This window comes from Mercenaria mercenaria, chromosome 1, assembly GCF_021730395.1.
Source record: "Mercenaria mercenaria strain notata chromosome 1, MADL_Memer_1, whole genome shotgun sequence".
NCBI classification, from domain to species: domain Eukaryota; kingdom Metazoa; phylum Mollusca; class Bivalvia; order Venerida; family Veneridae; genus Mercenaria; species Mercenaria mercenaria.
In genome coordinates this window covers 11,608,014-11,620,990 of record NC_069361.1, presented here as the reverse complement: position 1 = coordinate 11,620,990, position 12,977 = coordinate 11,608,014, and positions in this window count along the sequence as shown.

Sequence of the window (12,977 nt, the reverse complement as noted above, 5' to 3'; positions counted from 1 at the left end):
TTTGGCCTAGGATCATGAAACTTAATAGGGAAGTTGACCATGACTGGCCGATGACCCTTATCAATTTCGGGGTCAGTAGGTTAAAGGTTAAGGTCACACAGAACAGTAGAACTTTTTTTGGCCAAATAACTAGAGAATGCTTTGGTTTAAGACCACATTTGATACAGAAATAACCTATGATTGGTAAATGACCCATAATTATTGATTTGAGGTCAGTACGTCAAAAGTCCCGTGCACAGTGACCAAATAACTTCTGTTCCTTGTGCAGTTACTGAATGCATCAAGGGGGGAGGGCATTTTGTATTCGACGAGCTCTTGTTGCTTCTGTATTTGAAGCTACATATTTCAGCATTTATTATGTTTCTTTTTTTTTGATTTGTATAGATCTATTTCAAGTAGTACAACTCTTGTAAACTTGTGAAAAAGATGACTTTCTCCGTGTTTGTTTGTTTGTTTGTTTGTTTGTTTGTGTGTGTGTGTTTTGGTTCTGATTTTGTATACTCTGTCGTTTGTCTTCATGTTATATAATTTTGTAGCAGTAACTATTAAAATTATTGTGAAGTTCACCACTGTTTGCTGTATGTCTTGTATTACGTAACATTTATGTCATGATGGGCTCTTAAGCCTAAATGATGTGCAATAAAATTGTTTTTTCTTGTCTTGTCTTGCCCTTTTGTGGAAAACCGCAACTATCTTCATCGTTGATGATCGTGTGAACCAGGACATTGTATTTTGGGGGTTTTATGTAGAATATCCGGATTGCGAACAATGGTTTATTTGTTTTCGTTTACTAGGAATTTGTAAAAAATATTCTAACTAACATTGAAAAAGACATGCGTTTAAACACCTTTCTGACACATCAATCGTCGTAAATTACCAGCAGTTTTTATGTAATAACGATGTGGTCTGATTTGATATGTTGTGTATCGAGGTGACTCATGATTATATTTTAGTAGTAAGTACTTTGACATTCAATGAAGTACGCATATATCAAAACATGTCTTAGAGGGGCTCCAGGGTGATGCCTTTATGGAAAAAAAAACTAGCAAATTTATCTCCGATGATAAGTCTGGTGTGTATATGAGTATAAATATTAGGCAGAATTCAAAGAGTCTAATGGAATGTTTTTCGGACCGGAGGTCATTGGCTGACCAGAGTTTACGAGATGAGTGGATATAAAACCAGATGTAGAAGAAAAACGTTATAAAAGAAACAAATAATGAAAGGCTTGTTATTTATGCATTAGGAATTAAGAGATATGTTTTACCCAGATTATTGGAAACATATAAAATGGACTTGTAAAAAAGCAACGGATCCCAAGCTGGTTACTGATCAAAGGGACAGATTCGTACTGTGGTGGCAAGATATAGCTTCTTACTGTGGCGGACTCGGAATAGCCACTAAATCGCTGTCATTTTCAACTTAAGCTTGAAATAAAATCCGGTGATATGAACGAACCGAAGTATTAAATATGAAAGAACGGTGCCGCCTCTAGACTTTTACGCAAAAATTAAGAACCCGGGTTCGCCGAAACATGAACGCTAATAATAATAAAAATAAACGGTAGGGAAGTGATAACAATTAACTTCCGCGATTCAAAAATTAACTGCTAACCCTCTGCTTGCTCTTTGTTTCATACATAAAATGATACAAGGATATCTTATAAACTCATAACAAAAACAAAACAAACAACAAAAGAACCAAAACAAAAACCGCAAAAGATACAACAACAACAATTATGTCGGGCTACAAGTTATTTCAACATCGACATATGCAGCCATTCCCACAATGTTAACTTTCAATTCTTATCTTGCTTAGATTTGTCTGATATATAACTGATTGATTTTTTCTTACTCTGTCCGAACATTATAATTCTTACATCTAGCAGCTATTATAGCTTATATTAAGCTCACATTTCATATTTCAGTTTGACAATTCAAAGATAGGCATGGTCGGTTATGGCAGCTTTTGGTTTAGTTTTGTTATCTTACTGCACACTGTTATGTTTGTAGTTAAATTGTACTGGAGTTCCATGAGCCAAGTTCAGTAACTGTCATCTGTCAACATTCTCTCCCTTTAAACCTTTAAAAATCATGTCCAAGCTTTTATGACAAGGTTGTATATATTGTAACGAGGGATGCCGTCATGTCTTATTTATATTTTTTTCTTCAGACTACTGGTAAATCTAGAAAATAATATATATATATATAATGTCTTGCCAAACATCATACTTAAAGGACGTTCACCTTTGTAAATCTGATGATTAATTTGATATGTTCTTTGTGTGGTAAATTCATCTCTGTGTCAAATTAGTGACAGAATGAAAGTCTGCTTCATTAGACTGTATCAATATTTTGTTCACCCTTACACTTACATTTATTTGTTTATTAAGTCAGCTACACTAAAATATAGAAAATTTGTTTGTCACTGGTCAGGCTGAAAGCTATTGCTTTCTCTGAAGTACTAATTTCGGATGAATTGTTATAAACTGGTATTAGATAAGTTATTCTAAATGATTCATCTATTAATAATTTTCTTTTAATCTTAAGGGATGGATTGATTTCCTTCAAAAGGCTTTTGAGTATTTAAGTTTGCTGTAAAAAGTCTGTGTTCTTTTCCGCTTCCCTGTGTTTATACAGAAACTAAAAACACTGATCATTTAATATGTTATTTTCACCCAAAATTCATTCACAGAAGTTTTTATTCCTAATGCTTCTATCCCTGATCTTGTTCAAGTTTTACCAGCATGACATTATAATAACAATAGCCATATGAAACAAAATAAGTCCACGGTATGGTGTAGATTTTTGACTGTGAAGCTCTTACCACTCGATACTAAAGAATTATATCATTTGAGAAAGGAATCCAGTTGGCTAGTTGAAGGTTGGTGCCGGTCCATGCCTCAAGTAGTGCCTGGATTGGTACCAACATCAAAAGCCTTATGCGTCGCCATATGACCTTAAGATATGTCTCAACGACATGAAGACAAAAAGCCTAAAAGTCTATGTTGCATTGTGTCTCTCTAATATCATACTGTAAATTGATAAACATTGGGGAGAAATTAGTATTTTATATTGTTCCAAAACTCCTTTACTGTCTTGTCGTTTAAAACATTCAGCTTCCCCCTTTCTTAATCTGACTGGTTGTCAGGAAACCTCATCCAGTCCTGTTTATGTCTTCACCAGGAGAGAAAAAACAAAACAGCATACTTTAGATTATTTGCTATTAAATGATCAACACTTTTATTGCATTGATAACTTCAATGTCGAACCATTATGTGAATTGTCAGATCAATGTGCATTGTCATTTACCATTTTATGTAATTAAGCTGAAAAATCGCCTTATGAAAAAAACGACTATTAAATGGTCAGATGATAACAAAGCTGCCTGTAGGAGAAATCTAATCGGAAGATTGCCGATTTTAAATAATGTTGTTAATGAACGTAATAGAAATAATATCAGTGAAACCATAAATTGCTGTATTGAACGATTTGCAGAGGTAATGAATGATGCTGCAAAGCCACTATTTTGTAAGGTAACTACTGTTGATCCAGCTAAATCACTGGTTGATAATAAAATAAGCAAAAAGGCTGAATGGTTTGATAACGACTGCCGTCAAGCTGAATGTGTATGTTTTGATGCTCTTACATTATTTAATAGAATCAAAACAGATGAAAATAGGTTAAATATGCTTAGACTGAAAATGATTTATAAACCTGTAGCCAAGAGAGAAAAAAGTTCGAAAAATTACGTCATTCAAAACCAAAGGATTTTTATGCCCCCGAAGGGAGGCATATTAGTTTTCAATTGTCCGTCCGTTCTTTCGGCACTTTACTCGCGAACCACTGCACCCAGGACCTTCAAACTTCACATGCCGATAGTACTTATTGAGTACACGAACCCCACTGACTTTGTAGTCACCAAGTCAAAGGTCAAGGCGCTGCGGTGGCATCTGTCACCATTAGAGACAGCTCTTGTTTGAGACTGTTCCGCAAAAACAACAAGAAATGAAATAGTTCCATCTCTGTAGATGATTTTTTATAAATATTTTTCAGGCTTACAAAATGATATACAAAATGTTGTTAATAATGAAGCTGAGCACTTACGTCCGGAAAATAATTTCGAAGACAGTGCTTGTAGCTTTGAGGAATTAGATAATTAAAATTACTGTATTAAAGTTCAATATGTTATTAAAAGGTTGGAAAGAAGTAAAGCTCATGGTAATGATAATCTAATTAATGAATACTTCATAGAGTGTTTTGATATACTTTCATCGCATTTAATTGATATAATTAATGCTGTATTGAATTCTGGACATTTTCCTGTGGAGTGGTCCAGGGGAATAGTTGTGCCTATATTTAAAATGAACGATCCCTGCAATGTTTAGAATTACAGAGGCGTACCGCTTGTAAATTGTTTATCAAAAATATTCACTGGAATTTTAAATAAGCTAGTAAGCAACTGGGTAGAAAATGAAGCGATGCGCAGTTTGGGTTTCGCAAGGGTCATTCCACTGTTGATACTGCATTTGTGTTAAATGCTATTATACAGAAGATTTTAAACGAAAAAAATCGTTTGTATTGTTGTAGGCTATATACCAATAAAAGAAATTGTTCTTTTATTCATATAAAATTCAGCTACTTCAGATCAATTTTGATACGGTTTCTAGATTTTTACTCCGTTATAGACCTATTTTCTACAAGATATCCATACATTTGCTTCAAGAAAACGAAAAAAGGGGTGTTCAATAGTATGACAACTCCAAAATAAGTGTTTTATTTTATGTAAAATCCATTCCACCAGTGAAATAATACCCATTTGGCCCCCGGTTTATGCGCATTTGCGCGAAAAATAGAAAAATTAGGATCTGTTTATTAGAGACTTCCTTCGACTACACCACGGAAGCACATTTTTGACCAAAGTATTGCTATATAACCTGTATAGTAGATATGAAAAGAGCATTTGACTCTGTATATTTAAATGGTCTTTGGCTAAACCTGGACAATGGCTTACGCGTAGATGGTATCATATTTATACTTATGTTGTTTGCAGATGACATGGTTATTCTAGGAGATACTGTGGTCGATTTACAAAATAGTCTAGATCTTTTAAGTATATACTGTAACAATGGGGACTTGAAGTAAATAGTCTTAAGACAAAGATTATGGTTTTCTGAAAGCAAGGTCCGGTCAAAAGTAATAAAAAGTGGTATTAAAACAATCAGGAACTGGATATTGTTGATAATTTTAATTAACTTGGGGTAGTTTTTAGCTCATCTGATTTTCTGAACAAAAAAATGATGAGTTATTGTCATCACTTGATCGGCGTCGGCGTCGGCGTTGCCTGGTTAAGTTTTATGTTTAGGTCAGCTTTTCTCCTAAATTATCAAAGCTATTGCTTTGAAACTTACAATACTTGTTCACCATCATAAGTTGACCCTGTACAGCAAGAAACATAACTCCATCCTGCTTTTTGCAAGATTTATGGCCCCTTTTGGACTTAGAAAATCAGTTTTCTTGGTTGAGTATTATGTTTAAGTCAGCTTTTCTCATAAACTATCAAAGTTTTCGTTTTAAAACTTGCAGCAGTTTTTCACCATCGTAAGCGGACACTGTACATCAAGAAACATAACTCTATCCTGCTTTTTGCAAGAATGATGACCCTTTTTAGACTTAGAAAATCATGGGTAGGACAATATTTCTATTATACAAAAAACATCAGATGAGCGTCAGCACCCGCAAGGCGGTGCTCTTGTTAATTACACAGGTACTTTTGTATTAAATAATAAACCTTGGCTGGTAAAGGGCTTAAAGCTTTAAAGGTTTTAATGAATAATATTAAAGGTTTAAGTTTAAAACCCAGTGTTATATGTCAGTTATTTTGATGTTTTTGTTGGTTCTACTCTTAATTTATGGTTGTGAAATCTGGGAGTTTGGAAAATCGAACGTATTCACCTTAGGTTCTGCAAAGCTTTACTGAATGTTAAAACATGGACTAGCCATGTAGGCTTATATAGAAAACTAGGGCGATATCCGTTATATATAAATAGATATGTACGAATAATCAAGTACTGGGTAAAATTGTTTCATCTTCAAATATATTATAAGTTAAATTGTATGAATTTAACCTTTAAATAAAACTAATAGAAAGAATTCGGCTTATCAGGTGAAATGTCTTTTAGACAATTTTGGCTTTTCCTACGTATGGAATAATCCAACGTTGGTTGACTTAGATAAATTCAACCTAGCCTTTAAAGAACATGTATTAGGAACTTTTAAGCAGAATGTGTGCCAGCGTATGAACGAATGTGGAACATTAGATATGTACAAAAATTTTAAAACTAGTTTTGTATTTGAAAAATGTTTAGATCAATTACCGTTTAAATACAGGCGTGCTTTAACTAAGTTAAGACTATCCTCGCATAAATTAGCAATTAAAACAGGTCGTTACGCTAGAATTAGAACAGCTAGAAATCTGCATTACTGCATATTTTGTCAGAACAGGGATGAAAGAAGATGAATATCATTTTATCATAGTGTGTCCATTGTTTGTAGTCTTAGGTCCTGTATTTTAATATTCTAATATTTTATTAATCTTATCTGATGCCATATCTTTTGTTTAATACTTAATAAATAGTTAATTCATACATCTTTAAAATGTCTTAATTTTTAGACGTAATGTAACATGTGTTTCTAAAACGCCATTGAATATGTTTACGTAAAAATAGGCGTTTAATCAAATAAAAGAGTTTCAGTTTTTTTCAGTTTCAGTCCTCCACTTGTGATCCATGTCTAGAAGTTGTTAATTACTTGACAGGCCAAATACTGATCACTAAATTCTACTTAATTAAATCCTGGGACACTGGGTAGGTAAGTGTCATAAAAAAACAAAGAACAGAATGACTGAGAATGGGGGTCATATAGTATTGTTTTCATTATAGATACTTGATTCCCTGAAGTGGGAGTCTATAGGATAATGGCCTGATGGTATTTTGGGTCTGATAGAACATAGTTGATGGTCTATATGTGAAGAAAGAAAAAAACCTTTTTCTGTCATGTATCATTCAGGAATTAGGAAAATAAATACTTCATGTATGAGCCTATCTGCTCAAAAGATCAAATTTAGAGGCCTGAAAGGACACTGTGTTAATGTATATGGCACTATTTGCTTTCTGGCGGTTCAGTGTATGTGCGTGTTGCATGCATCCGTCCGATTTTGTCCTGAGCATAACTTTTACATGCATGGACCAATCTTGTTTATATTTCGCATGAATGTTTACCTCAATGAGAAGGTTTGTTATGCGCAAACCCCATGTTCCTATCTCAAATGTCAAGGTCACAGTTGGAGTTCAAAGATCAAACAGAAGTTTGTCCGGAGCATTTCTTCTTCATGCATGGTGGGATTTTGATGTAACTTGGCATGAATCTTCACCGTTATAAGACGGATTGTCATGCGCAAGAGCCATGTCCCTAGGTCTAAGGTCAAGGTCACACTTACTTGACAGCTGGCGGGCTCGACATTCTGCCCGCAGGCATATTTGTGTTTTATATTGGTATTCAATACATTGGGAATTTTTGCAATGCATTTTCTGTTTATGGATCACATGTACCCATTTCATTCTCTTCATCGACTTTTTGATCTTTGTATATCAATACCCGAGTAGTTTCATATCCTTATCACCCATATTAAAGGTTCATGAATATTAAATTTCGTTGATTGTTGTTTTTAGCTCACCTGTCACATAGTGACAAGGTGAGCTTTTGTGATCACCCTTCGTCCGTCGTCCGTCGCCAGTCCGTCCGTCCGTGCGTCCGTCAACAATTTCTTGTCTGCACGATAGTGGTTTCATTTACGAATTTATTTTAACCAAACTTGCACACAACTTGTATCACCATAAGATCTCGGTTCCTTTCTTGAACTGGCCAGATTCCATTATGGGTTCCAGAGTTATGGTCCCTGAAAGGGCCAAAATTAGCTATTTTGACCTTGTCTGCACAATAGCAGCTGAGTTTATGATTTGATTTTTACCAAACTGGCACACAACTTGTATCACCATAAGATCTTGGTTCCTTTCTTGAACTGGCCTGATTCCATTATGGATTCTTGAGTTATGGCCCCTGAAAAGGCCAGAATTGGCTATTTTGACCTTGTCTGCACAATAGCAGCTTCATTTATGATTTGATTTTAACCGAACTTGCACAAAACTTGTATCACCATAAGATCTCGGTTTCTTTCTTGAACTGGCCAGATTCCATTATGGGTTCCAGAGTGATGGCCCCTGAAAGGGCCAAAATTAGCTATTTTGACATTGTCTGCACAATAGCAGCTTCATTTATGATTTGAATTTAATCAAACTTGCACAAAACTTGTGTCACCATAAGATCTTGGTTCCTTTCTTGAACCGGCCAGATCCCATAATGGGTTCCAGAGTTATGGCCCCTGAAAGGGCCAAAACTAGCTATTTTGACCTTTTCTGCACAATAGCAGCTTCATTTATGATTTGATTTTAACCAAAGTTGCACACAACTTGTATCACCACAAGATCTTACTTCCTTTCTTCAGCTGGCCAGATTCCATCATGGGTTCCTGGGTTATGGCCCCTTAAAGGTCCAAAATTGGCTATTTTGGCTTTTGCAGCCATATAGAGACTTCATTTATGGTTTTTTGATACAAGCTTCCAAAATATCTTCAACAACAATAAATCTTTGATTCCATGACAAATCAGATCCAATCGTAGGTTCCAGAGTTATTTTATATCTGATAACCTCCCCTGATTGTAATCGAAATGGATTTATATCAGTAAGTACTTACAGGACTTATTTAATCATTGTTATTAGTTGGACTGAGACAATCAGGGTAGATAACTATGAACTGATTTTATGTCAAATTACCTCCCTTTATTTCAAATTAAAATGGGTATATCTCCATAACTAATGAAGATACTGATCTGAAATTTCATTTATGTCAACAGATTTATTTGGCAGATCCTTCTTTTGTTCACTTACAATATTTTTTTTTATTACTTCCCTTTTACGTTACTATAAATAGCTTATTTTTAGTAACTTTTTTATTATTGGCCATAGGGAAAAACTGAGAACTCTTTTCTGTGGTACAACATGGATGGTACGTCCAATTTTTAGGTGTATTTTGACATACCTATACCTTGTAAGAATTTTTTTATTCTTTTTGGTTAAATTTCTTCGCTTTGTTGTTCCTGTCCTTTGGACTTAGATATTATTTCTGAGGACCTTCTTGTCTGCAAGTGCAATGATAACAGGTGAGCGATATAGGGCCATCATGGCCCTCTTGTTAAAATGTTCTTGTCACGAAATACAAATTCTAGAGAACAGCAAAGTAGCAGAAAAGAGCAAAGCAGCGTACCTTTATCTGTGTATAAAATAATCGCAAAAGAATAACGAAAGAACAGCCTGAAAGTTTCTGTTTAAAATATTTGTTATTTTCAAATTCCCCAATGACTGTTATAATTTTCTTACTTCAAATATAATTTGATTTTAATGTCATCAATGTGAACAAAGAACGAATTTATTACTGAATTACAAAACACAAAGTTCACTGTTTAGGTTTTGAAATGGTTAAATAGGTTCAACTTTTATGAAAATCATGTATAACAAGTCATTATCAATTTTATTTGGTATAATAATACAGGAACTTAAATTACAGTTTACGAGGGGTGTTCGAAAAGTATCCGGAAAATAACTCATAACTTATTTATTATGTACAGACAGGCTGAAGACTGATATTACAGTGTTAAATTTTAAGGACGAATATAATATGGTGTACCCTAATTTTGTTTTGAATTTATGTTGCTTTGAATTATAAACAAATCAATTTTTATTGTGTTTCATCATGTATCAGCAAAATATAAACCATCTGATATACCCAGTCACACGATAAAAAGCCAAATAATTCCATTGATTATATGATAGCATTAAAAAGGGGAAGTCGTAATATAGAATATTGAAATATGTTCATATATGCTTGCATCAGGAACTGGCAACGCCTAGTGTAGTTCTGTGAATGTGTTCTATGCATCAGGAGCTGGCAACGCCTAATGTATACTATACATCAGGTGCAGCTAACGCCTAGTGCAGGTCAGTGAATGTATGCTAGCACCAGGAGCTGGCAACGCCTAATGTATACTATACATCAGGTGCAGGCAACGCCAAGTGCAGGTCTGTGATTATATGCTATGGACCAGGAGCTGGCAACGCCTAATGTATACTATACATCAGGTGCAAGCAACGCCAAATGCAGGTCAGTGAATGTATGCTTGCATCAGGAACTGGCAACGTCTAGTGCGTTGCCTGCATCTCGAATATAGTATACGTTAGGTGTTGCTAGATCCTGATGCATAGCATACATTCACAGACCTGCACTAGGTGTTGCCAGCTGTTGATGCAAGCATGCATTTACTGACCTGCACTATGCTTTGTCTCTACCTGATGAAAACAGAAAGGATTTGATTCAGACTTAAAATAATTACAAAACGTATTCTCATCAACATTATATAACACAATAGCCATAAGTTTTGCACCATTATTTCATGAGTTATCCTTCTTTTTTATTTATAATTTCAAACTGAAGTTTTGATCCACTTTCTCTGTATTTCTGTTACTGATAACCGAGTGCAATTCAGATTTAAAATAGTTCCACATCATTATCTGCATCATATTAGGCTAACTCTCGCACGAATATTTCATATATTATGTCCCCTTTTTTATTTAGAATATTCAGGTTAATTTTACTGAAATTCCAGAGTTTCTTTTTTTATTACGTGATGGATTTTATCATCCATATTTAATGACGGTTTTAAGGTAGTTTTGCACGTTTGATAAACCGGAAGTGATGGCGTAACATCATTTATCCGGAAAACGTAGAATAAAGCCTAGATTCGGCGTTCTGAAATGAGATCATTTTATGAATTAATGGCAATCCATGAGTACATTTATTACAATGGCACTATTTCTATATTTCAAAAGTTAAAATATGATACTAAAACATATGACACGTTAAATAATTTAAAATTATGTCTAAATATTAGCGTAAAATGTCCAGTTCACTTTTATCATAGTCAAAAATCTCAAAAGTAAGCACAATGACCTATGAATTTTATTTCACCGTATAATAGGCCATGTGTTTATTTACAACTGAGAAAAGTTTCATCAAAATCTACATTACAGAAAAATTTATGTTTACATAAATGTTATGAAAGCTATGATTTTCCCATATACTCTCATTTTGAAATATTGCGTGAGGTCCACATTTTTCAGATCAGTCTATCTTTTTATTTGCTGAATTTTCTAGGTATAATCTGGGGGTTTGAAAAACCAGAGTTTAATCAAATTCTACATTGAAGAAAAAAAATCGATCCAAACGTGCCGAGCTTTTTATCAATTTTTCATAAATTATGCCCCTTTTTAATTAGAATTTTATTTTATATTTGATGAATTTTCACTATATCTTTCATGATTCAGAATGGATTTAGTTCAAACCAAAAATGATATTTCCACATCATCACCAACATCATATGACAAAAGAGCTGTAATTTTTGTACAAATATTGTATGTCATGGATTTTCCGGCTTCTTTATTTAAAATTTCAGGTCAAAGTTTTGATGCACTTTCACTCTGTCTCTGTTACTACTAATCTGAATAATCGTGATTCCGCTATATGACACAAGGGTCTTAACTCTCGCACCAATATTTAATGAAGTATGCCCATTTTTATGTAGAATGCCATTCAGTTCAACATACTTTTTTGTTATTATAGTGCGTTTTTTTACCTGCCGGAGCGGAGTTAATCTATGACTTAGGCAAATAATGGTAATTTCATTAAACGAGCAAAATAGGCAGAATTACAGCGGTTAGATGTAAGTTAGATGGCTAGTGAATAAGAAATAAGGTCGCCGAATATACTACATATCATGCACAATAATGCAGTTGACCGTCGCGATACTCTGACCCGCCAGGTCGATTAAGATGGACTATACTAAATGGATTTGATTAAAGCTTATATAGTTCTTCAACATCATCGCCCACACCATATGTCCGTAGCTCTGACACAAATATTTCATTATTCATATCCCCTTTTTGCAGTTTTATTTCACAACTATATTTTATTTCTATGCTTAAAGGGACTGGCCTCCAGATCGTTACATAAATATTTTTTATATATCTGGAAATAAATGCTATATTTGTTAAGAAGGCTTTTAAACTTTAAATTTAATTACTGACAAACTATATGTTACGGAAACACATGAGAGTTTGCTGTTCTTTAGTACTTTTTTACGATGAAAATCGAAAAGCGTTTGTAACGCTTTACTCCAGGTAAACTGTCTACATTATAAATATCTATATTGAAGTCATATTCCACTAATTCTGCTATAACGCTACGGGTAAATGTTTTATTGGCGAGGTGGTCCGGGGTTCGATTCCCGACGCGGACATCTTTTTTTCTTGATTCGGAATTTTTATGATATTTTAAACACAAAAACTCATATTCTAATGTTCAAAATATGACAAAACATCCATTGGAGAGAAAAAATATTTTTAGCCGATCTGGAGGCCAGTGCCTTTAATAAATGGATTTGATTCAAACTTACATAATTGTTGTATTTAATCTTGCTGATATATTCTATGGGTTGTGTCGCTTTAATACGATACACTTACATTTTATCTCTGTTCATTGATTACTAAAACTAATATTAAATTATTGCCCAATATCTTTTCGATATCATTTCATTTTATATAATCGCTCACACGTGTTCTAAACACTTCTAAAACTGCAATTCTGACGGATATTGAGCTAACACCCATAAAATACAACTAATTTAGGCGTTGCAGATTTTTTTTCTGCTTTAATGAATTAAAGAATACCTGAATAACAGACCGTTCAAAACAGTGACCTCGAAACGTAAACGCATAAACAAAATGTTTACGGTTTATGTGTCACTCACA